Consider the following 27,156-nt stretch of genomic DNA (forward strand, 5'->3'; position numbering starts at 1 on the left):
GTGTTTAATCTCAACTCCATTATTTCGGTCAATTGTCTTGACTATTTCTTGCAAACATGTGGCTACTGTCCTCCCATGTAGATTGAAAACCTTCTCCTATTCTCTGTTGTGTTGTGCTTTTTTGAGGGGAAAGTGGTGGCTGGATTTCCAACTGTATCTCAAGAGGAACGATATAATAAAGTATTATCAAGGAACATGCACGAGCTTTGTGAGCCAGAAGAGGAAACAGATGAGCTTTTTCAAAATGCTTGCCAAGAAATATACCAAGCTGATTTTGACAAGCTGGAGGGAATTTGTTCATCACTAAAAACAGACCATCTTTTAATTAACTTTGTATAGCATCTTGTATAGTGGGGTACTTTGTCCCTAGATGCTACTTCTGTGCAAACAATACAAAGCATCAAAAATCTGGGAGAGTCACTAGATAAATTTCTTTTTGGATAATGCTTATTTTTCTTGTACATACATTCTGACTGCAAATCTTTGGAGTTTTTACTATTGACAAATGAAAACTCCCCCGCTAGAATAAAACGGAGAGCCTAGAGTGAGTGGTTTGCACCTGGTATATTAGTACAGCAATATGGTAGCTTATTGTGGAATCATTGTGTATTGGAGTATTTGGGGAAGAGCGAGATGGATTGCTCACATTACTTCTATGGCTCCCCATAGTACAATTGGCATCAACTGTTCTTGAAAGTTGCTAAGGAAAGTTTTTTTTCATTTGTAGCTTGTTCTAACAGTAGAACAACAAAAAGTGACCAAGAGTACATCTGAATTATAAACTATATTGAGAAATGCATTTAAAGGAGGCGGGTGAAAAACAGAAGGAAACTTTGAATAGTACTTGTGAACTTGTCAAACAACAACTACTAACAACTCTGAAATTTGGCTGAAGCAGTAGCAACAACAAAACCAGCAGCTATTTTTCAGAGCAGCTGTTGATCATCCCATCTGTCCTTTATCTCGAGAGATTCTACTCATCAAAAGATGAAATCAAGTTTGTAAACTACAGGGCTACTACTGAATATGGATCCACACAATTTTTCTCTTCATTAATATGGTATCCATAATCGGGTTACCAGAACTGACTCCTATAAACGTGTAGTCTTGTAAGTGCCACTGTGTTGTGTCTTTGGTAAGCGTTCCTTGAATATCTTCTCTAGTTGGGAAGCCCATTTGTCAGTCATTGGACATCATCATGTCAGGTGAAGTGTTTCTCTTTGCAGATTGGCTTGAATTCAATGCAAATTGCTCCCCAGGACAAATTAGGTCTACTTTAGGTCTAATTTGGCTTACGGTTCAACAGTTGACCACCATTGCTCTAAAGTAAAAGAAAAATCTCTTATTATTTCATTAATAAACTAAAGCTATTCTCATATGTGTTGCAATCTTTACCATCTTTGCAATATGTCATGACTAATTTTGTTGAGATGCATGTTGCAAAAATCATTCCATTTCAGTTGGGCCATGCTTTATAATGTAGACCCATGCAATGGCAAAGTATGCCAAATAATCTTACTAATGGTCATATGACATCAATATTTTATAGTAGCATCTTATGGCTTCAAGGTTACTCTAAGTCCTCTGGAGGTTTGGAGAGCTGACTCATTTCCTAAGGTGTATAAAATATTCAAATATGATTTCGTATTTCAGATTTATTTTATTTTTTTGCTTTATTTACAATTCAATAGCAGGAAACCAGGAGCTTGTAGGGGTGGAGGTACCTCTGCATCTATGTGAAGACTTCTGACTTTAGTGGAGTTGTACCTGCATGAAAATGACATATCTTCACAAGAAACCAAACCAAATGCACTTCAGGCTTGCTCCGCTTTTAGTTTAGCTGAGAACAGCTGCTTTACTATTCTGTAGTTTGAAGGCATTTCTACCTGAGAGTCTGCAATGTGTGTGTGTTTTGCAAAGTGCCACTGTCTGTTCTGATTACCAGGCAAGGCTTGTCGAGGAGGAATGATCCTGAGGGCAGAGAACAATGAGAAACAGCAGAGATGGACCAGTTGGCAAGCAATATCCCCTGAATACAAAGTACCCATCATCAAGTAGTACCCAGAAACTGTTCCTGAATGAAAGGAACTGCCAGCATATTTCATAGTTTCCTATTGGATTTTTTCGACTCTCTGAAAACTTTGTTTACAAGTTGAATAAGTGCTAGGAAAAGTCCAAATAACTAGGATTGTTAACACTGCACAATATAGTTGATCCATGATATTGCCTTATATTTGTCAAAATGAAATCATGTTTGACAGAATAGACTTTTCATATGATTTCCTCACCAATATGTATTTTTAATGGCAATACATGCAACTCTGAAAGTATGAAAATTGAAGAGTGTTTATATACAGTAAGGGTCAGGCAGTGCCCATAGTCCAAGCACTGCCTATTCTTTGGTGTAGAAGGTGCCCGTTGACCAGGGTAAAACCAACCTTGCAAGGTAGAAGCTGCCAGCATTCCTGTTGGCCCAGCCATGCAAAACCAGGAAAATCTCAGGCTGTACATTGGGAGTCTTTAGGATTCAAGAAAAGCAAGAATTAAACAGCCAGAGTCTTGACTAGCAAGTCTCAAATTACTCTGAAGCAGGCAACGAAGTGGGCAGATACTGGATTCAGGGCCCAAGTTTAGCCTCAAGAATCCACATAAGGACTACAGATTTATTAATAGTTAGAAAAATTGCAGCATAAAATATGAACTGGTTACCAGTAAAATAAGACAGTTAAGAAAATAATCAAAGTAAGTGAATACATTTGAAAATGAGAGAACAAGACAAAACAAAAAGCTAACTTGCCTAACTCTAATTCTCAGCCATTGGAGCACTTGATTCCACTGAAATCCAGCATGCAGCATCCAGACACATATCAGTGCAACGATTCATACCATTTATTGGATGAAAAGACAATTTTGCACACACACCCCCCCAGTTCATATTGGACAAAACCCAGTTTTTGTTGACTTAGGCCAGAACTGCACCAGACATTTACTGCACTATTATACCACTTTAAACAGTCATGGCTTCCCCCAAATACCTTAGGAATTATGGGTTGTTAAGGGTGCTAAGAATTGGTAGGAGACCCCTATTCCTCTCCCAGACCTACACTCCCAGAGCACACTGGGAGCCAGTGTGGTATAGTGGTTAAGAGCAGTAGACCCGTAATCTGGTGAACTGGGTTCATGTCCCCGCTCCTCCACATGCAGCTGCTGGGTGACCTTGGGCTAGTCACCCTATAGCTTTCAATCTATAGTGTGGATGTGGTCTTAGAGTCTCTAATAGAGTTCTGCAGCCTTTATAAATGATTTCCTCTTTTCAGCACTCTAAAATTTGTGACTTGTAATGAATTCTAATATTTATGAATATTTAGGCTGTTCTTCCATTGGTATTTTCTAACTGTGAAGTATAGCCTGTATGAAATAGTAAAAATTCTGGCAAATGGATAACTTATAGCCCCTTCATGTACAATGGCCATCAAATGGTGTAAGTTTATCTTAGAAGCATCACACAGAGAATGCTGAGGTATGATCCAGAGCTCAAAACATGCAGAGAAACAGGCTATATTAAGTGAACAAAATTTCACTATAGATGGGATTGAGATGATAACAATAGAAGTGGATAGAGATGAAAGTATGAAAATTTCTGCTTGTGGGGAAAACATTAGATTGACTCTAGATTGAGCAACATTGCGAAATAATTCTTAACATAAGATAACACTAAACCAGGTTGCTTAGAGATGCCACCTTTGTATTAGAACATTTTATCTTAAAAGGAACAGAAATAGGGTTCAGAACTATCAAAGCAAAATAACTTGTGGATTCAGCACAGGAAAAGCATCTAACAATTGTTTACTTGTTTTGTAGTTTTGCTCTCTCTCCAAATCCAAGCTATCTTCAAAAGATAGTTTTATGAATCGTTTCTGCTTTCTTTAGTGATGTGTCTGAACATTACAGGGGGTATTATTTTTAAATTAGCTTTTGTATCATGGTAAGGACTGGAAGTTTTGTAGAAGTAAAACAGAGTGATGAGTTTGGTCCTGAAAGGATGGAGCATTACAATAACTCAGATACCCAAAACAGAAATATGGCACTACAGAGATTGATATTTACACCTTAACAGCCTCCTCTCTTTATGTGGATATTTCTGCACTTGGGTAGGAAATGGCAGAAATGCCTATCAATCAAAATATAAAGTGGCTGAATTCCTGCAGGGTTTGCTAGGAATGGATAAACAAATTAATATTTATGTTGCATAAATGGAATAGAACCATATTAGTTATTTAATGCTCAGAACAATGATGGAACCATAGATTTTACATTTTCAACACTTTTTTATTCATTTTTATATAAACTGCCTTGATTTGTTTATTGGAGACATTCAGCAAGATATAATAGGGTCTGACCCCTATTATAGCCTATCTATTTAGGAGTCATTTTTAGCTGCTGAAGCTCTCAGAAATGTTTCCAACCTGCAACAATAAAAACTCTAATAAAACCACAATTTAACAAATAATAGTTACCCTGTACTTAATAAAACTATGATGCCAGCTCTGTCCTACCCACCCACTAGCATATGGGGGAGGGGAAGCAATGGGTTGAAGGAAAGTCTGGGTCTCCAGGCCCACTGCATTCAGGTGTACACATAGACATTGTTACTGATTGCTCATCAGTTGTACATTATTCAGGCTGTTTTCACCTTCAGCCAAGTGTGTGATGATGAGAGATGCCAGTGGCTTAGGGGGCGGGCAGAGTAGTGTCAGCTGATTCTTCCATCCATTGATTGAACTTGTGGAGGAAATATGAGAAGGGTCCTTTGCCTTCACAGTGCAGCTGGAGGGGCTCCTGTGCTTGTAAATTTAACCACTCTGTCTAAAAGGGGAAAAGTTAAAGCTGGTTTTGGATTCCCCATTCTGGTGAACAGTGAAACGCAAAGCTTTGTTTTACACAGAGCAGTTTAGAGTGGGAAGCCTGGATAGAAGCAAAGTGAATACAGAGCAACTCAAACTTGTAGGCATTAAAAAAACATACACAGATACAAATATTGTCTTGTAAGTACCATCTTTGTACTTGGAGATAAATAGGGCTATTTTATCCAGCCCACAGCTTTATGGGCTTTTCAATGGAGGTGGTTCAAAGTTGATTTAAGTAGCTATGAAGGGGGGGGGGAGGTTTAAAAGTTCACCCAACAGCTCTCAGAGTCTTTTACTGATAAAAGTTGGCAGATATGATCATCGGTTGAGCCTTTTTATCAGAGTAATTTGGTCATTAGAGCTCCTACTCACGCAGCAGAGACTCAGTTGAGACTTGACCCGGCGCCAGTGGCGTAGCGTGGTGGGTGCAGGGGGGGCCGGCCACACCGGGCGCAACATCTGGGGGGGCGCTCGCTGTCTCCGGAGTCCCCGAAGAGCCTCGGGCGCAGGCTGTAGCAGAGCCCCATGTCTTGCGGAACCGGCAACTGTGCGCGCGTCCGGGCTGAAGGCGTCCGGCAGGCAGCGGTTCTCAGCGCTCGCCACGGTCCCCGCGCGTCAGAGCTGCAGAGGGCGTGCCAGGCAGCCCCTCCTCACAGCCCCGCTGCTGCTGCTGCTGCTGCTGCAGCTGCTGGGCCATGTTGCATTTTCCTCGCCTCTCTGCCCTCCTCCTCCTCTGGGCAAGCGGTGTTGTTTGGGCGGCAGCGCCAGCGGCAACTCGCCTCAGATCACCTGACACGGACCCGCCGCCGCCGCCGTGGCTACCTTACTGTAAATACCCCAGCCCAGGCAGCAGCAAGAAGAAGCTGGCAGCGGCGGCAGGTTAGGGGTTAGGGGCGCAAATTACTTGCCTTGCCCCGGGTTAGGGGGCGCAAATTATTTGCCTTGCCCCGGGTTAGGGGGCGCAAATTACTTGCCTTGCCCCGGGTGCTGACAACCCACGCTACGCCGCTGCCTGGCGCCATCTTTCAAGGCTAAACAGATACTCAGATACAAATATAAGGTGAATCTTGGTGGCCATGCACTCGCCTGATATTTATGCCCTTTCCCATCCTTAACATTTTGCATGCTGTAGCTGATTGGGAGTAGCTGGGCTTGGCCTTTTTTGCCTTACCTAGGACACTGCTATGGGGCGTGGGTGGCCCTGTGGTCTAAATCACTGAGTCTTGGGCTTGCTGATCAAAATGTCAGTGGTTTGAATCCCCGCAATGGGGTGAACTCCCGTTGCTCAGTCCCTGCTCCTGCCAACCTAGCAGTCTGAAAGCACGTCAAAGTGTAAGTAGATAAATAGGTACCGCTCCGGCAGGAAGGTAAACGGTGTTTCCATGCACTACTGTGGTTTCGGTGTTCCGTTGGCCCAGAAGTGGCTTAGTCATGCTGGCCACATGACCTGGAAAAACTGTCTGCGGAGCGGACAAACGCCGGTTCCCTAGGCCTGTAAAGTGAGATGAGCACTGCAACCCCAGAGTCATTCGCGACTAGACTTAATTGTCAGGGTCCCTTTACCTTTACATTTCTAGGACACTGCTATGATTTGGAACCATATCTGATTTGGCTAATTGCTTTTCCTTTATATGTATTTTTTCACAACTGGCCATTGGGCAGCAATGGAGCTGGAAGACATACCCAGAAAATGAATTAACTCAAACCTGCAATTTTTCAAGTGAGAATAGGCTAGGGATTAGTAAACTACTAGTACTGGTACAGAGGTAGGTACAAGTGGTTGCTTCAAAGGCTGGCATCCTGTTATATGAGAGCTGGGGAAAATTATGTGGCAGTAAATTGGTGGGAATGGTATGCAGCTGTGTGATTTCCCCCCATAGTTCAACAAAAGTTGACATAGGATCACCACCTTTTCTTCTTCTCTCTTCCTGAAGGAAGTTGTATCTCTTCAGAGATAAGCGAAGCCTAACTTTTCACTTTATTTACATACTGGGAGATGCACACTCATTGAATTTTTGCTTGACATAAAGTACTATTAAGGGTGCAAAGTGTCTAGTAGAGGAAACAACTATGAGTGGAAATGATGAAAGACAGGTAGTCGTTTAATCAGTTCACTGGGTGAAATGAGCAAGACAGCTGCAAAACAACAACAACACAGAGTGACACCAAAATAATTGTTGGGAACTGCAAAGGTTGCTTGACAGGGTTTTGTAGAGGTTTCCATGTCTCTGTCATGGTGGCCTCAGGGTAGGGATGGGTGACAATATCTGTTTGGAGCATGCCAATGCTTTGCTCCTTGCCTAAATATGCACTCTGCTCATCTTGTCTTGCCTGTGAACTTCTGTCTGGAATAGGTTAGCTGTACCTTCCATAATATTTCTTATTGCTAAACTGAAAGAGATTAATTTGGGCCCTGGACTTACTGATAAGTTGAACAATTTCTTTAAAAATAATAATCTAATTTTATTACTTGCATGGGAGTGAAATATCATCATGACGAAGACACTAAGGATAATTAGATGACATGTCTCTGTATCTTCATTAAACTGCGTTCTCTCTGACATTCTTCCAGATTGTCAAAATATTCTTGCAATGTAGGCATGAATGAAAGTCATCATGCATACATTTTTGGTACATCTTCTGGCTCTTGAGACAGAGCACAGTGTGGGTTGAGATGTGTGCATGATGTGTGTTTTAGCCAAGTCCTCATTGCCTTTAACTTGGGAAGGTTTTTATTTAAACACTTCTGTCATGGGATCACTTTTCCTCAGAACTGGAGGAACAATTTTATGTGGTGAAATACTCCCCCTCCCCCCTGCAAGCTACCCATCTATCTTCTTATTCCATGATTGCGAAGCTCATTAACCAATAACCAAACTGGAGGTTATTATTTTTTGCTCCGGCTGTCCCTAAGCCGCAAGGTTAATCAGCCTTTTCCAAGCAAAATGATATCTGGAATTTAGACGTTTAGTGAGATACTCAGTAATCCAGAAACTAATGTCAGTAGTTGCCCCCATCCATTGTATCTCTTCAGTGAGGCTTAACAAACTTTTGAGGAGACATGCTAAAGCAGGGTGCATGGTATAGAAGGGCAGGCTCTCCAGAAACCAGGGTGGAATCCACACACATATAAAAAAAGCTGTGAAATTCCAAGAATTTGGGAAGGTCTCTGGGTTCAAACTGAATAAAGGAAAATCCAAATTATTAATGAAAAATTTACGTAAGTTGGAACAAGAGGAACTGGAAAATACAACAGGTTTAAAGGTAGCCAATAAGGTAAATTATTTGGGGGTTTGGATCACCAATAAGAATATAAACTTATATAAGGACAATTATGAGAAGAAGTGGAAGGAAATAAAAAAAGAATTAGAGACTTGGGGAAAATTGAATTTGTCCCTGTGGGGGAGAATATCCACAGTTAAAATGATGGTATTGCCAAATATGACTTTTATGTTCCAAACAATACCTATAATTAGAGGCGTAAAGTGTTTTAAGGATTGGCAGAAAGACCTTGCCAAGTTTATTTGGCAAGGGGAAAAACCACGCATAAAATTTAAGCTACTAACAGAGTTGAAGGAAAAAGGAGGCTTCGCGGTCCCTGATCTTAAACTGTACTTTGAGGCAGCGTGCTGGACATGGATTAAGGACTGGATATTAATTAAAAACACAGAAGTCCTAGATCTGGAGGGATGGGATATTGTGTATGGGAGAGGAGTAAAAAATCAGCAGTAACTAAAACACCATGGTGGCTGTTACCAATGGAATCTATGTCGGTTCACAGGATGAATATGAACAGCGATTGGCTAACATATAAGGATTTAGTAGAGGAAACAAGTAGTGATCCGAAAATAAAGGACCTAAGCGAATTGAAACAGAAGGGAATAACCTGGCTGGAGTATTATCAATTAAAAGCCGCCCTTGAAAAGGATAAAAGAACCAAAGGATTTGACAAAAAAATATCCTATCTGGAGAAGGATATTTTATGTAATAATCAAAATACACTTTCTAAAATGTACAAACTACTTTTGAATTGGCAAAGAAAGGAGGAAGATATCAAAGAAATTACAGTAAAATGGGAGAGGGACCTGGGACATACGATCAACCCCAATATTTGGAACGAATTATGGACTAAAATATAAAATTCACGGCTTGTTTCCTTATACTGAAAAATCTCATGAAAATGTACTATAGGTGGTACCTGACCCCTGTAAAACTTGCAAAAATAAATAAATCAAACAATAACAAGTGCTGGTGATGTAAGGAACAGATAGGAACATACTACCATATGTGGTGGTCCTGTCTAGAGATACAAAGATTTTGGAACATGATTTATGAAGAGATAAAGAGATTGATAAAAACTACATGTAGCAAGAAACTGGAAGAATTTTTACTAGGAATGGTTTCAGATAATATTCCCCAAAACAAAACTAGGCTATTTATGTATGCAAAGTCAGCAGCAAGGGTTATAGTGGCAAAACACTGGAAAGATAAAAATAACCCACTAAAGAGGAATGGGTAGTCAAATTGTGCGAGTACTTGGAGCTCGCAAAGCTGACAGATGCAATAAGAGATAAACCTAAAAAATTGGTGAAAGAAGAATGGGAATGTTTAAATAATTATTTAGGGGACAAGGGCTCAGCAAGAAAGATCTGGCTATGTTTAGAATGATACCGCATAGAGAAATGTTCCCTGATAACAAGATGTGGGATTCCTTTGGAATGCAGATAGAGTTAATTGATAAGAATAACGATCTGTTGTGAGCTTGACGGAAGTGTACAATAGATGAGCTTTCCTGCTTTGGCTCATCTTTCTTTTTCTTTTTCTTTTTTCTTTTTTCTTTTTTCTTTTCTTTTATCTTTCCCATAGTTGCTTATGTTCTGTGTCATGTACTTTGATATTTTTTGTAGTTTTTGTAGTTTTTTTCCCGTTACTATTAAGGAATTTTCCTTTGTAATTTTGGTTGTCTATATTTATATGTACCTGTTTATATGTACCTGTTTAAAGCAAAATAAAAGTTAAAAAAGAAAGAAAAGAAAATTATATTGAACCAGATATAAAGGAGGAAAAGGTTTCATGGGATAGCAGATATTTTCCTTCAGCACTTCCTCACACAAATATATGATCACATTCTGAGTAAGAGAAAGAGAACAATATTGTTTAAAGTACAGTATACATTTATATAGATAGTACATTAACCAACATGCATCCTATGAAATCTGAAGAAATCAATTAATAAATTGATTTTGGTGGTGGCTCTGCATCTGTAGAATGACCTTTCTACTAAGGCGAGTCTTACCACCTTATTATATTCATTTGGATACCAGGTACAAACTCAGCATTTTTGTCAGGCTATTTACGAATCTTAGTACTGCTTTAATGTTTTTGTTTATTATGTTTTGTACCTCCTTATTCTGAAGTAAATATTAATTTTTTTGGAGATGATCAAGACAGAAATGTCTTAATGCATAAATGGACAAATAAAATGTGTAGGTGCCCATTAAAAAAAAAAGCTGTGAAAATGCTTTTTAAAAAACGTTTTGAAAAATATATTGAATTTGCCATAGCTCACTGTCGCCATCTAGTGTAACATTTGTATATTGCACTTTACAATACACTTAAAACGTTTTACTTGCAGCTGTATAGCTGAGTCCCAGATCACATCGGGCTCTAAAGCACAAAGGAAGCCTGTGTTTTTGCAGAGCAGGCTCCCCACTTCCAGTTTTCCCCCTCTAGTGGGTGGAGGGCAGTGGGCTGGGTGACAGGGGTGAGATGGAAGGGGTGAGACCAACAACCACAGCCCCATCCTCCCCTCATATGTTTCCAGTTGTGTGGGCGGTTGACTGACCAAATAGGGCTGCGGTAGCTAAAGGAATTGGGACCAAGTCTTGGGCCTGAAAAGCAGGATCCGTACAGCTCCAGTTCTTTACCTTGCTGAGAACAGGCTTCTTTTGTGAAAACTTTTTAGTTTCTGCTCACTTTTGCCTCTGGTGCTGCCCACCATGGGCATATGTCCTCCCCCCGCCAGGGTTTCTAGAGAGGAATGTGGCCCCCAGGAGGAAAAAACTTTCTCATGTCTGGTGTAACGTATTTAAATCTGAATGAGTACAGTCTCTAGAGATTTCAATTAGGACTTACTAGGTCAAAATACCCTTGATGTAGCTCTGCTAAACTCATGAATGTCAGTGCCGAAATTACCTTGTGACTATAGATTATATATGAAAACAGAATTACAACCAGCTATTAGTTTTATAGCTCATTCTCTGTACTTCCTACTTTGGTTTGCTGGTTTCCTAGCAACAAAGCAGAAGAACATTAAAGATCACTGACTAAAGTGAAAAGAGAAGAATACACAAGTAAACCCCAAAATTTGCGTTTTGCAAGTTGAAAATGTGGGTTTGACTTAACAGGGGTAACATTATTGCCTTCTGCTACCAGCCAAGGGTAGGAACACGGTTGCACTAATCTGCTTATTGACATTTATTTCCCATCCAATCCCCTGGGCTCAGCATACAGGCTTTCAGAAGGCTGGTTTGCCTTCAATGATTCTCTTTCAAGGTTGCATACAAGTGCAGTTTCTGCTTGACATTCAGTGGAGTGCTGTGCCAAGATTTTGTGATGTTCAATTTTCAGTGGGGAAATGACAATTTCAAAGGTTGCAAGAAGGTCTGCGAAAGCCCTACACCTTCAGTTCTTTTGCACTTTGCCCAGGCTTGTTCACAGCCATTTTTGCTCTTTCTGCAGCTGCCAGGATGTCTTGAAAGATCATTGTATGCACCTTTCCTATCTTGTCACTGCTCAGTATCTGCATACTGCTGTACATATAGTACACATGGAAGTGAGTTCCATTTAACTCAGCAGGGTTTACATCTGAGTAGACATGAAAAGCATTGCATTGCACTGTGAAATATATTTTTTTACATCCTGGTGCTTAATAATCTGATGTCATCATAACAGAAATATTTTCCTTTGCCCGTATTGCTTGATTTCAAACTACATGGGCAAAGGAAGGGTTTTCCTGTTGGGCTTGGTGATCAGCTTAGAGCTAGCCCCACTTTGCGAAGGGAATAGGTTACATGATGGAGTTCCCAGATGGAAGTTCCATGGTATAGGAGGTGATCCCTGTAGGGCTTGCTGTAAGTGCAAGTCAACTGCAGGAAGCCCTGTTTTGGGCAGAGATCAGCTGCTTTACAGAGTTCATAACAGGAACTCTGTAGTGTAGCCAATCACAGTGGGGCTTGTTGTCAGCTCAGGACAAATCAGGAGAACATTCTAACGTGTACAGTATTTAATACATGGCCATCTTGCCTACGGGGGAATCAGGACATTTGCCCTATCCTGCCATATCTCAGAGGCCTCTGCTCCTGGTCTGAGCATCTTGTGCTAAGGCCCAGGACATCAGTGGCTGTAGAGACCTGGGTACAGTGAGTAAGGGGAATAAGCTGAATACATAGAGCCATGGCCCTATCACCTGCACTATCCACTAAGGCTAAGGTTGCACACCCTCCAAAGTTCTTCAGGTGAAAATAGGCGCCTTCTATTTTACATGAAGGGACGCGGGTGGCGCTGTGGTCTAAACCACTGAGCCTCTTGGGTTTGCTGATCAGAAGGTTGGCGGTTCGAATGCCCGCAATGGGGTGAGCTCCCGTTGTTCAGTCCCAGCTCCTGCCCAGCTAGCAGTTCAGAAGCACATCAAAGTGGAAGTAGATAAATAGGTACCACTCCTGCGGGAAGGTAAACAGCATTTCCGTGTGCTTCTCTGGTTCGCCAGAAGCGGCTTAGTCATGCTGACTACATGACCCAGAAGCTGTCTGCGGACAAACATCAGCTCCCTCGGCCTATAGAGCGAGATGAGCGCTGCAACCCCAGAGTCGTGTGCGACTGGACCTAACGGTCAGGGGTACCTTTTATTCTACATGAAGAATCTTCTCCTGCATTTTATCTCGCCACACACATATATGTCATATACAACTGCCACCTCCAGTCAATTACAACTTCTCAAACTAACCTGCCTCTCGCGATCATTGCAAAGAAAAAATGTGTGAGGGAAGGGATCATGTACAGCACCTTCAAAAGATAAATGGAATAGAATAAAATTTTAGCTGTAAGCTGCCTTGAGTTCCTGTCAGGGGAAAAAGGTAGAAACTAACCCCTTTCCAGCCCCGGGTTTCGTGATATACCTACATACCGCAGCCGACACACTAACGTGTTGGTACACACAGTTTGGAAAGCTCTGCTCAAACAGTATAGATGTAGAAAGCAGGAGTATATCATATGTAAGTTCAATATCTGCCTTACCACACCTCCTAAAGAAACAGGATTACTGTCCTGGAGGTACTGCTTAAAAGGGAAAATATCCATGCATGGCTAACATTGACACACATACTCCTTTGCTGCCTTTGCAGCCACCTACCTGTTTTTCCAACACTTGGCTGGGAGTTTGGCATTTCAGGCACTAACCAACCTTTCTAACAGCAAAACCTTTCCAACTGTCCAGGGGGTAACCCCGGTTACCCATTGGTAGAAGGATCCACCTGGCTTGACCGTCTGTAGCAACTCTGGACCCTCAACAAAATTATACAGCCATTTCTGTGATCACAAAATACAAATTAAAACAACTTCAGAATGCATTACTGTACAGTATTGTTTAAAAGGCACAAGAAGTTGCGAATTAATCCCTAAGTAACCCCAGGCCAGTTTCTAATAACCTTATTAAAGCAAACAGGAGTTTTGTCATTAAATCCAATCCTGATTGTGAGTACTTGTTTAAAATAAAACTTTTTAATGAGCAGCAAAATATAATTTAAAATAATGCATTAAACATGATGCTCTCATTCTGCCAGGCACTGGCAATCTTCACGTTGGTGCTTTGTGTGTTTCATAAATAGCAGCAAAATTCAGCCAAAAGGTAATAAGGTTCCAGGAACAAACACTTCAATTATTATACCTTTAGGGGACGCTTTAATATTGTCATGTTTATTTATATGTGCAACTATACTGTACTACTTTCTGGGGCTAATATATTTTTTAATTCCACTGTCAGCACTTTGCCTATCACTTCAAGAATGGTAAGTTTTTCAAAATGAGTTTTAAGGCTTAGGAAATACTTTAGAGGTTTAACATAAATCAAAAGGCAGATTAAGGCGAGAGTTTGGAATGTTACTGTACTTGAAGTAGGCAAATTGCAATGCAATGCAATGTTTGGAAACTTAACTTTCTGTACTATGTCTTGCATGCAATGATTTAGGAACTTGCTGCTGAAAGAAACAGAGGTGTACTACTATGATAAACATTTTCCTCTATGTAGAGATAGGGAGAAATTTGGTTCACATTTTAATGGAAACCTACCTAATTCATACTTGCTGAAACAGCATGTGAGCCAAAGACACAGTAATCCATTGAAATTCATGGTAATAGCCCAGTCCTGCTGATTTTGTGTCCCTCCCCCCTCCCCAATTCTAATAGTGCTTTTACGTTCTAAGTGTTCCAAAGAGGTCTTCATATCTGTAAAAGGGACATCTATCAGCATTAAGAAATACTAAAATTCTTTTGTCGAATAAATTTTGGGCAGATCTTACATTCACAGTAAGCAGATTGCAATCTCACAGTAAGACTTATTTCTTTGGTAGAACTTTTTTGCATGTTGGATACCACATCACAGGAGCCTGTGAATTGGACTTTCTGGTGTGTGTAGAAGTAATAAGGAGGAAGACAGGTTTCACTTGTAACAGTGTAGATCAAGCTATTACAAATGCTTTAAAAATAACTTTCCCCAATCAAACACATTGCGTGTCGAGGTCCCCAATCCACCCCCCAAAATAACTCACAACGGACACGTAATTTTTGTTTAAGATTTTTGGCATGATTTTGGCCACAACTTTATTAAAATACAAACTGTGAGTGGTTGTTTAGGCATTGGTTAAGACTATCTGTCCCCCCGCCTGGGGACAGAACTGACTTCCGGGCACCACCGAAAGACAGTGCGGGGGAAAGCAAGTCGGGGAAGAATTGGAGCTGAGACACAGACCCTCAACTCTCACCCGCCTGCTCCCCGAAGGCTTGCCGGCCCTAGTCCCATTCCAGGGATTGGACGAAAAGATGGCAAGCCCCAGGATTCCTTTAACGGAATTCCCTTTCCGCAGCAACCATGGAGGGGCAGGCCCAGCCTATCCTGAACCCCTCCATGGAGGGGTAGGCCCAGCCTATCCTAAACCCCTCCTCCACCAGATTTATAACCAATGCCTAACCACAACCTTACAAGTTGTGACGATTTGCTACGCAGTAGGCAAAAACCACCCAGCCAGCCAATTTGCCAGGTGGAAAAATTCCTACCAGGCCCCTGCTCAAAGGCAGACGACCCCATGACAGGCATAGCAAGGTCAATGCAACAACCCCTTATTCTAGGGCGGGTGGGCGGGTGATCCGTTGCACGCAGCAAAAGAGAAAGTACAAGGCTGCGTGCAGAGTATTTAAACCTTTTTCCCCTCCCACCAAAATAGCAACATAACTTTTGCCCCAGCAACTCGGCAATCCAATCAATGCCCCCTAGCCATCTTGGAGAACTTACCCAGCAACAAAGGGGTGGCTCAGTAGACCCCACCGCAACACGTGCTCTCCCTGAAGGAGAACACGCTTTGCCTGACACTGCCTCTCTCAAGAGGTACAAGGAAAAAAATCGATCTCTCCTTAGCAGTTACAAAACAACTGTCAGAATTGACTGGTCATGGGACAATACAGCTAGGTGCCTGATATTGGCATATTAAAAAGGATGAACTGTTGTGCTGTGATAATCTCCAAACCCAACATGTGCCCATGTTTGCCAAATGTACAAATGCTAGCCCAAGGCCCAAGGGACATTGAGTTTATGGAGACTAAACTCAGCCTGAAGTAGTAACAGATAAACATTTTGTTCCTGCTGCCTTTGCCACATCTTGAAAACCAGGCAAGGATTAGTAATATTTGCAATGTGTTATCCTAAATACAATTCTGCAGGGGCAGAGGTGATGGTGATTTGTTCTTGGAAGGAATATAGAAGATTTAAAGGTATTAGATATAATAGCAATACAAATCCTCCCAAATAAATGCAGTTGCTGTTTTTTGTCTGATGACTCATGACTTCAGGAGATTCATATGGCATCAGTTAGGTTTAGTTATTGTCTGCCAGCTCCTAGATATATTCATACCACCATCTCAGACATTCTTCCCTGTTATCTTAGTGTTGCTTCTGTTGCCCTTTCCCTACATTCTTTTTGATCACCCTGTGTTTTTTTTCAAACACGGATCCAAATGTAGGAATGCACAGACGTGCCTCAGTACATCCTGACATTCATTTGCACATTTGTGCAGATTCTAAAATTCCAGTACAAGTTGTTTATTTCCCATAATAATAATAATAATAATAATAATAATAATAATAATAATTTATTATTTGTACCCCGCCCATCTGGCTGGGTTTCCCCAGCCACTCTGGGCGGCTTCCAACAAAGATGAAAGATACACTAAAATGTCACATATTAAAAACTTCCCTGAACAGGGCTGCCTTCAGATGTCTTCTGAATGTCAGGTAGATGTTTATCGCTTTGACATCTGATGGGAGGGCGTTCCACCGGGTAGAAGGTTGGCTGTAAATGACCTTCTTATTGCTGGTGGTGTCTCTTTTGCTGAAGAAGCCCCGGGTGTAGGCAAACCAGACCCCAAAGATCACCAGGCCTAGGACGATGAGAAGCACCACCACAGCAGCAACAATGCCGCCCACGTTGACTTCACTGGTCTCCATGCACACCGTGTCGGACTTCTGGGGGGCCCCGACTTTGTTGTCTGCCTGGCAGTAGTAGTCCCCAGCGTCATAGGCCATCGCGGGCTCAAAAGACAGAAGCCCTGTCTTGGGGTCCATCGTGTAGGATGAATTCCTGAACAGGGAGTTGGTTTTGGGGTCTTGGGGCATCGGGATGTTGTCTTTGAATCAGGTGAAGGTGGGAGGCGGGGAGCCATCTGTTTCCACACAGGTGAGAACCGCTTTGGTGCCAATGGTGACCACAGAGGGCACTTGGGCCTTGGGCTTCGAGGGCGGGACTTGAACAATGAGCCGCACAGAGGAATGCCGATAGCCCTCTGAAGTGTCAACCACCTCGCAGATGTACAGGTCCGTGTCTTTCCGAATCACCGATTTGAAAAAGAGTTCATTGGGATGGAACACGACGCGATCCTTGTAGGGGTCTGTGAAGTGACCGTCAAAATAGAACAGTGTTGTGGAGCCATCCCCCTGGAATTTCCACTCCACACACCTTGGGGAGCCCTGGTATGCCTTGCAAGGCAGTTGTGCTTCACTGTTCTCGGGAACTTGAACGAGCGTCTCCTGGCTCGACTGGCCTGATATCAAGGACCACAGCCCGGTGCAGAAGCAGCCCCACCAAAGCCAGCCCACCGCCGCCACCGCCATTGCCTCCTCCGCCGTACAAACCGACTGAGCAAGGCCGGAGCACAGCCTACATGGTTGATGATAGAGAGTTTCTCCTTGTGTATACTGAATCAGAGAACTGCAGGGCTAGGAGAGACACAGCCACTCACAAATGTTACATTTATGATAAAAGAAACCATGATTTGTTAGATTGTGTGTGTGCTTTGTTGCCGTATCTTCCCCCATCAACTTTGCTACTCCCTTTATCCACTCAGCTTCCTAGTCTGTCAAACCACACATGAGTAAATCCATTGAAATGAATGGATCCAAGTTCTAATGTTCATTAATTTCAAAGGGTCTTCTCTGAGTATGACTAACATTGCATACAGCCCATAATTTATACCAGCAAAGATCTTTTTAAAATAAAATAAAATCTGTTTGGTAACGTTTCCCCGTTTACCATCCCTCCTTTTTAATATCTGTAGAATGAAGGCTTGACTAAAGTGTGCCAACTTCTGCAAGTGCCTTTGATGACACTAGAACTGATAAATATGATAGGAATTATAAATGGCTTCACGGAAGGCAAATGCTCATTTGTATTTGTTTTTCTATTGCTCCTAGCACTTGGAGTTTCTTTTCTATATTTTTGCTGCATAATAAATAGGTGATAAAACAATCATTTTTTATGAGTGCTGGAAGCAAAAGTCTCTCAGCGAGTGTTATTTTAAAGGATGACCATTAACATTGTTTTAATGTGCGACTTGTACAAAGCTTTCTTCAAGTCAACTTTGATGCAGATCCATTAATAGGTTCTGATATGATAAAGGTCTGTGAATGCCTTCTTTTGACTCAATATCATCATCCTGGAGACATTTAAATGTTCCTCAGAATAAAACCTTGTGGATATCTGTCAGGCAATACCCAAGGGGCACGTCTACCTGGCTGCCAATTTTTATAATCCATGTCTAAAATGTATGCCTACCCTTTTCAAAACCTTTTTTTCAAACTCTAAAATTTATATAGTTTACACAGCTCTCTCCCCACCTCCAGCAATTAAAAGAAGTGAGATGAAGGGGGAGGGAGATGGAGAGAAATGCCCCCAAAGCCACAAATATCCTATGCGGGTTAATGATTGTGGGAATTTGCTGCCCAAATAAATTTGCATGCTTTGAAGGGGTTAAGAAACATAGAGTTCCTGATTAGTAGAGAGGGCACTGTTTGATGTCACTTCATTTGAGTTCTCTGGTGGGAAAAAGACAAACGAGCTTAAACCTTTCTACTTCCTGCTGCCTCAGAACTTAGTTTCCCTTCTACCATGCTTCTCAGCCAGATAGACATCTGTCTGGTCTCTGCTTCAAGCAGAGACTTCATTTTGAAGTATTTCATAATCCAGAAGTAGAATTTGCCAGCCATGTTTTTGTTTCTGTTACTGCTAGAATCAAGTGAAAGACTTTATATGAGTAAACACTATTTTAATATTTAATTTACAGTCTGTTGCATAATTCTTTTAATTATGCGGGAAAAGGGAAAATGCAGGTGCCGGTACTGCGTATTCTTGAGTACCCCCAGAAAAAAAAGCACTGTCAGGAACCATTGTCCAAAATCTGGTTACAATATCTTAAGAGGTCTTTAAATACATAGCAAATAGAAGAAAGAAAGAAAAGAAATTCATAGCAAACAGCAAAACAACTTTCCAAAATACAAAGTAGGTTATGCTTTATTTTATAATATTTTGTAGTTTTGATTCTTAATGTAAGTTGAGACACTTCCTTCATTTCTCCCCCCTCCCCACCTCCCGCCCACAATACACACAGCTCTATTGAATTTTCTTTTTCCGACTTTTCTCTTCAGTAAGGTATGTCTGTTCCTTATTAAGTTATAAAGACCTGTGTGGGAGACAAATGGGAAGATGAGACTTTAAGGGGAAAGTAGGGCGTTGTTAAGAGTCAGACATCACAGCGAAGGGAACCTAGAGTGACAGGCTCAATGGCCATTGAAAATAGTAATACTTATGTTTTATTATAGTCCTTTAAAAATAAAATAAAATAGGTTGATGTTTTCAAAGTTTGAGGCTAAAATTTGTAACTAGAGCAAGTTCTTTGTGGCCAGGGAGAGAATTTACAACAGTGGAGTTTGATTCCCTTGTTAATTTTCATTTAACATGTGTCAGGATGAAGTGGCCTGAAAAATTTGTGCCTGGTTTTCAAAATGAATGATGTATGCCTCCTCTGACCTTTAATTTAAATATTTATTATACTTTCCCCCAGTACAGTGGTATCTCGGATTACATACGCTTCAGGTTACATACGCTTCAGGTTACAGACTCCGCTAACCCCGAAATAGTACTTCAGGTTAAGAACTTTGCTTCAGGATGAGAACAGAAATTGTGCTCCGGCAGCACGGCAGCAGCAGGAGGCCCCATTAGCTAAAGTGGTGCTTCAGGTTCAGAACAGTTTCAGGTTAAGTACGGACCTCCGGAATGAATTAAGTACTTAACCTGAGGTACCACTGTATGATGTTTGAAGCCCCTCTTTTTCATCTTCACTGAGGAAACAAAATCAATGGCTCTTCAAAGGGTGTTGAATTAACTGAGTGAGTTTTAGGAAAAGAAAGAAGAACAGAAGTGGGGGGAGAAAAAGAAAAAGGGGAAGAGGGAGGACTAGTGGGATATTTCAAGGAATGAGACAGGAGAGGCAGATTGTTGCAAAGAGAAGAAAAGAGCCCACTTCATGGTTATATTAGGTGGGCAAAAGGTTCAAGAACAAAGACTATATTGATCTGAAGTTTAAGATGTTTTTCTCCCTTTGATTGACAAGCACAGTAAATCCTCAGATCATTTATACTGCTGTTTTACTCTGTTAGTGCTATAGTATTTCTGTCTCCTTTTCAGAGCTGAAGAATATCAAATGTTTAGCTATTAGCGCTGCGGAGAATTCCTGGTGGAGGTAACTGTCCAGCAATTAAACTGCTGAATGAAAAGATTATGTTTGCAGATGGTTGTTATTTGTGAACCACTTTGGTATTTTGTCTTGACATGAAAAATGGTATAGAGATTTCCCCCCCTCCATAATACTAGTAATAATGTTGTGTCAGGGAGACCTTTATGATGGTTACAGGCTTCTAACTGAACACAGGAGATCACTAGGTCATGTGCTTTAAATATGCATTGTATGGTCTTTAAATATATGGCATGGATCTGCCTGCTGTCTGGTCAGTTACACATCTATTTAGCTCTAGTTTCCTTCATAAATTTCCCTCCACAGAGCTAGGAATGCATCGGGTGGGAGGGGACACTCCATCATCACCATCATTGTTGACCTTGTCCTCCAGACCTCACATATTCAGCAGAAAAGTCTATAGGCAGCTGATGGGCAGTGACTTCAAGGCTCGCCTTAGGGATTAGCTTTGTGAGCAGTCAATAAATTGCATCTCTACCTGCCTCATATCTGGTGTCGTATATGACATGCAGTGTGGGGCAAGTGACTATGGTTTAAAGAAAACAGTCTCGAGGGCCAAATTTGGTCCATAGGATGGAGGCTCCCCACCCCCAGTCTCTGTGTACGGCAGTAGCATAATAAGTGAAGTGGTAGAAAGTCCTTTTCGTTCCAGGCACCCTTCCTACCAGGAACTGGAAGACTTCACAGGTGTCTTTTGGATGACAATTTCCCACTGGAAAAGGTGCCCAGAGGGAGTGGAGCAGAGAGTTTGATGCCCCAAGAGGTTCAAAACAGTTGCTGCTCCATGACACTCAGATGTCTCTCCAAATAGAAAATGGGAGCTTTCCTTGGATGCCCCCATGATAGCTCAGTTGGTTAGAACATGGTGCTGATAATGCCAAAGTTGCAGGTTTGATTCCCATATGGGGCATTGCAGGGGATGGACTAGATCAGGGGTCTGCAAGCTTTTTCAGCAGGGGGCCGGTCCACTGTCCCTCAGACCTTGTGGGAGGCCAGACTATAGTTTTTTTTGGGGGGGGGGAATGAATGAATTCCTATGCCCCACAAATAACCCAGAGATGCATTTTAAATAAAAGTACACATTGTACTCATGTAAAAACATGCTGATTCCCAGACCGTCTGTGGGCCAGATTTAGAAGTCGATTGGGCTGGATGCAGCCCCCAGGCCTTAGTTTGCCTGCCCATGGACTAGATGATCCCCAGGGTCCCTTCCAGCTCTACAGTTCTATGATTCTATGACACAGGGGTCTTTGAGGCAAGCTCCCAGTTCCGAATGGGAGGAGCCTTTGTGCTCATTTTAGACCTACAAAGCTCCAAAGGAAATAAAAAGAGCTTGCAAGTCCAGCTGCTTTGCTTATTGCAGCCATGCCTCTCATGATGACCCCAGAGGGCCTGTGCCACTGCAGGGAGCTCTGGGGCAACTTTCCCCTTCCTCTTGGGAGGAGTACTTGAATAGAATGGAGTAGTGCCTCTTCAATGCTTTGCTCCCTCAGAGTCCCAGTATGTGGGAACAAGGGATGGAGAAGAAAAGGGAAACAGTCCATAATGGGAGGAGAAAGAGAGGCAGGGGTACATAATGGGGAGATAATAATGGGCATCCTGTGCTGGAAGGTCTGAAAAAACCTGCAGCCAGCCCTACTGGTCAGTGGAAATGTAACTGGGGTGGTTTCAATACATTTGAGTTTTCCTCCTTGCCTCATTTACTGGGTCAGTTAAACTGGCATGAGAATATCTCTGATATTATGCTGGCATAGGAATCCCAATAGTAGCATATTTTCTAGATCTACTGCTACAAGGGTCTTGTGCCAATTCCTAAGGCACTCCAGCTGCTGTACATTTAGCAGAGGATTGCTTCCTGAATAATAGAAATTAGACATTCACTGGTATTGTTTAGGCTACATCCAAAAGCCTGACAGATTGATCCATATAAAACAGTAGGAGTTGTATTTTCATCCGCTGTATTCTTTTGTGTGCTGTATGTCACAATCCCCCACATTCCGTATAACAGGATACAGAAAACAGTTCAGAAGTATTTAAAAAACCCCATTAAAAGTATGTCTAGCATCCAATTACCAGCAGCAGTCCACTTCTGCAGAGCAGGTTTTGCAAGAGTTGCTGTCTTCTGCCCAAAATATGCCCCCAAAACAAACAAAGAAAGAAACCAAAGCCAAGCAGCCCCGGTGAATTCCTTTTATGACCCTTTCTGAACCAGAGTTCAAAGGGATGTTTCAACCAAGATTCAGCAGGATGTTCCAACCCACAGCACAGGGGCAAACGATAGTGGGAGATTTTCCATGAGCATTCTAGCCAATCAGGAGGCAATGTTAGGATTGGGAGGTCCTGGTGCTTCACAAAGCTGCTCCAGGAAGCTGTCTGAGGCTTGCCCTTCCCAAAGTTAAAAAAAACCAGAAGAAACACTTTAATGCATTGTTTAAGTAGCATAAGCCAAACTTTTCCATCCTTCCCCAATAATTTTGGTGAAATGTGCTCCCACCTCATCTTCATTTCTCTTCTTGTACACTTCCCCCTGCAAATGTCTGGAGGGAGTAATCGAAAGAGAAAATATTGGTTCAGCACTACTTTTAATGCTGGAGGTGGATATTTAACCTGTATATAATCTGGCCAAGTCTAAGTGGGGGCAGCAGGTATTGGGAGGTGGGAAGCAACAACGAAGTGCTGGAGGCCAGAGCTGTGCATGTCATGCAGTCTGCCAAGGGTAGGATAGATTGGGATCAACTGGCAGATCTCTGGCTGATTTGTAGTAGATTAGCAAGAGTTTCTGACTCATAATTATTTAATAAAAGCAACGACCAGAGTACTTTCCCACCTAATTAGGCTCCTGAAATGAGAGGGTGGGTTAGAGAACATAATCAGAACTTTAAGTTCATTTATGCCCCTTAAAATAATTTGTAGGCTCAAAACATGCTTGGAGGCACCCTGTTCTTTTGTTTGAACTGTATCTTTTTTGCATCTCTTTGCACTTTTTTGTTTCAGAAACTAATTTCACAAGCATGCATCCTTGTAATGATGTCATCCATGATACATAGTTCTTGTCTGAATTTTCCCAAATTGCACAGTTCAAAGTACTCCAAAAGCATAGCCTATAGCAATACTTAAAACAGCTCTGTAAGGTGAGTCAGTCTTATTATCCCCCATAATACAGATAGGGGGATTGATGCTGAGCAAGATTGGCTTTCCTAAAGCCACGGCAGAGTTGAGATTTGAACCAAGAACTTCCTCTTGCACACGCTCCCTGTTGTTTTTGCCCTGAGATGTGAGATTATGAGTGGCATAGCACAGGGGAAAAGCAAACAGTAGAAAACTTCTATGATGATAAATGGAGACCTGGAAAAACTCTTGTTTACAACATAGGCAAATAGAAGCTGCTGATGGATTATGTGACACATGATGAATATTTTTAACAGTTAGAAGATATTGTAAATTGCTGAGACAGTGACAATGGGAAATAGCAAGTGAAAGAAAGATACTGTCTGATAGCTAAAGAAAAGCAATTTTAGTCAGGTTTCTTGCCACTTGCAAAATCGTCTTCTTGGTCCCAGCATAAAGATAAGCATCAGCAAATGGTCTGTTGTAAAGGATGGACAATAATGAGGTGATTAGTCTAGCCGAATAAATGGAGACATATTATCTGAAATGTCGTTTTCCTTAATCTGTATTATTATCTTGGAATGGAGTTCTTCTTAATATTTGAATTCTGCCTGAATCGCAAAGAATCAAATTTGTTCTTGCCTTGCTTGCCTCTATAACGTCAAAGCCAATAGCTTTCTGAATCATCCAGAACAGAGCACTTATTGTTTGGGTGTGCTCCTGGATTCAGCCCTGAATCTGTGATGCCCTAGAGCTCTTTTGCATAACTAAGGCTACTGCACCAACTGCAACCAGTCCAGAAGACATTAGATCTGGCCATGGTGGTGTGCTCTGGCCGTACTCATTTGCACAGCTGTAACACTTTGTACACGAGTCTGTCTGCATTTGAAGAGTGTTTGGAAACTTTAGCTGGTTCTGAACATTGGCTGGGATCAAGTATAGTTAGCTTGTGACTCCCATGCTACCACAGTGGCAGTGGCCACCAATCCATTACTAGGCACAATTCAAAATGCTGGTTATGACCTACAAAGCCCCCCATTACTTTAGACCAGAAAGACTGTGTTTTCCAACATGAACTTGTATGGGGTTTAAGAACGTCTGGAGAGGTCCTTCTTTCTGTCCCACCAAAACTTGAAGAATGTTTGGTGTGAAGTCAAGGGAGCCTTCTCAGTGGCTGTTCTTGGGCTTTCAAACACATTGGTTGTGTTAACTGCTAAGCACCTTTATACTGATAGGGAGGGTATAAATATGATTGATACCTAGTCAGACAGACATCCTTGATTGAAAAGTACACACCTGCTTTGTGTGGGTTCTCTTCTTGATGTCACCAGTTTTTCTCCAAAAGGCAAGTGGCATCTTTATAACTCCTTGCTCATACTTTCAGCATTTGGATCTATTATTGCAAAGAAACCAGGTATGTTCACCTCACCTCATTTGTGTCTCCTAATAACATCCACTCTAGCCATCTTGAGATAACATGAGACAACTCTTCAGATGTCTAATTATTTTTCTACACCTGGGATCATATGGAACTGCTAAGTAATGTGTGGGTGGGAGGGAAGCAAGCACATAGCATCCAGAAGGAGGAACGCTATAGGTTGTTCTGTCTGTTTGGTAGGCTGTTCCTCGCCCACTGCAGGTTCCTCATCTCTGGGAGAAACAAGGGGGAATGGCAAATCTAGTTTCCTTCTGGAAGGAAAATAACAGCTGCTAAATGATAATTGCCAAGCAGCTGTGAGGATAAACAAACCCACAAGCATGCGCTGCTGTTGACCCCCTAGAAGGAAACATAATTTCCTACTGCTCCACACAGCAGCTATTTGCTAAAGAAAAACAAAGGAAGAAACATTTCTAATTATTGAAAGGATTTCTTGTGGCTTTCCTTTTAATGAAGAATTCTGATGGTTTGCACTGGTTTTTAAGCAAGAGCCAGAGATGTAAAGCAAGGAATCATCTCCAAGTGCTTGCAGCTTGCAGAATGCAACAGCTTTTGCAGAGTTGACTGGTGAGGAAATAGACACAGCCTTGATATCACCCCCCACCCCCACCCCAAGGAATCCAGGACCGTAATGGAATTGTAAAACGAGATCTTTTGATATTTTTCTTTTCTTTTTGCTTCTGTCTATTCTGTGGGTCCCTGAAGGAAACATTATGTCTTGTACACACACCAAGAGCTGTAGTGACTTGTTTTCTGGATCAAAATAGGGGACTTCAGGGGACATTAATTGGATCCACATCCAGTTTTTCAAAGGTTCACATTCATTTTGTTCCCTCCTGTATTTACTACAAAAAATTTCCTAGTTTCACCCTGCCCTGTTTTTAGATCTGGCTTCCACCCCAGTCTTTTCTCATACAGGAATGCCTCTCAGTGCCCTCAGGCTGTGTTATTGATTATGTCCCTCTTTCTGCTTGGTTTCACCTGTTTCTTGGCCTCGTTTGTCAGATGCAATATGCCAGTCAATTCCATTAAGCATATGTGATGATTAATTGCAGAATAGCAGTGCATACTTTGCAGGACCTCCTGCAAAAACCTATACAAGAACAAAACCAAAAAAGTTTTAGTTTATGGCAACAGCATATTGTTTTCTTGATAGGGTAAATGTTAATTGTCTGTTTCTTTCTATTATTTTAATTTTGTTTTGTTAATGTTACAAATCTTCTTATGGAACATATATTCCATAAGTTGAGAAGTTTTTAATATTTAATACACAGTTGTGTTTTCATACTATGTTGGAAGCTGCCCAGAGTGGCTAGGGAAACCCAGTCAGATGGGTGTGGTGAGGTATCTTTTTTGGCCAATAGTCTGATCAAACAGGGCTCCTATTTGTGATCCTTCCATCAGTAAACTGATGAGAGTCATTTATTTATTTTGCTAGTTCTTGACCTTTATTCTTTTTCTTACGTTGTTTCTGTCTGTCTGTCCTCTTCCATCAGGAACTTGGCTGTCTCTCTGTGCCCCATCCGTTTCCTGTGCTCGGGGTCATACAATGGGGCTGTCTCATTTTATCACTATGAAGAAGATTAAATGCAGAGATGATGAACTGTCCCTGCCTCCTTCTTCCACAAATGTTCCCCACCACAATGTTTACTGTCATTATGGTGGCTAATTGTGGCTGAGCAATCCTTGCACTGCAGAGATCATGCCTTCCCAGTATAACTGTTTCTCCCAAGCAAATATAATGGTTGTTGTTTAGTCGTTTAGCCGTGTCTGACTCTTCGTGACCCCATGGACCAGAGCCCGCCAGGCACTCCTGTCTTCCACTGCCTCCCGCAGTTTGGTCAGACTCATGTTTGTACCTTCGAGAACACTGTCCAACCAACGCATCCTCTGTCGTCCCCTTCTCCTTGTGCCCTCAATTTTTCCCAACATCAGGGTCTTTTTCAGGGAGTCTTCTCTTCTCATGAAGTGGCCAAAGTATTGGAGTTTCAGCTTCACGATCTGTCCTTCCAGTGAGCACTCAGGGCTGATTTCCTTCAGAATGAATAGGTTTGATCTTCTTGCAGTCCATGGGACTCTCAAGAGTCTCCTCTAGCACCATAATTCAGAAGTAAGGTACATTCACAATTTGGGACAGATCATGCAATATGCTATGTAATATTTTTAGCACTATCTGTAATATAATGCTCACTGCAGCATATCATGACCAGTGCTACAAAAATTGACAAGGCACAAATAAATAGCAAATAGCAAAAATAAAAAGAAATATTGCTGACGCTACTAAAGTTGGTGAGGTTTGCATTTTGTCACAACTATGGAATCAAAAGCTGCTGAAACAATGTAGGGATGTGC

General features: G+C 41.7%; 1 pseudogene across 1 annotated transcript in view; it reads right to left on the bottom strand.

Moving 5' to 3' along the window:
- Window positions 1-17,383, bottom strand: part of LOC309342770 (junctional adhesion molecule A pseudogene) — a 51,205-nt pseudogene extending 33,822 nt beyond the window's left edge. Inside the window, exon 1 of the transcript in view lies at window positions 16,511-17,383. The product of the transcript in view is annotated as a junctional adhesion molecule A pseudogene (transcript). The remainder of the gene's footprint in view (window positions 1-16,510) is intronic.
- Window positions 17,384-27,156: the final 9,773 nt, after the last annotated feature.

This window comes from Podarcis erhardii (genome assembly GCF_964252035.2).
Source record: "Podarcis erhardii genome assembly, chromosome: 5".
Taxonomy (NCBI): domain Eukaryota; kingdom Metazoa; phylum Chordata; class Lepidosauria; order Squamata; family Lacertidae; genus Podarcis; species Podarcis erhardii.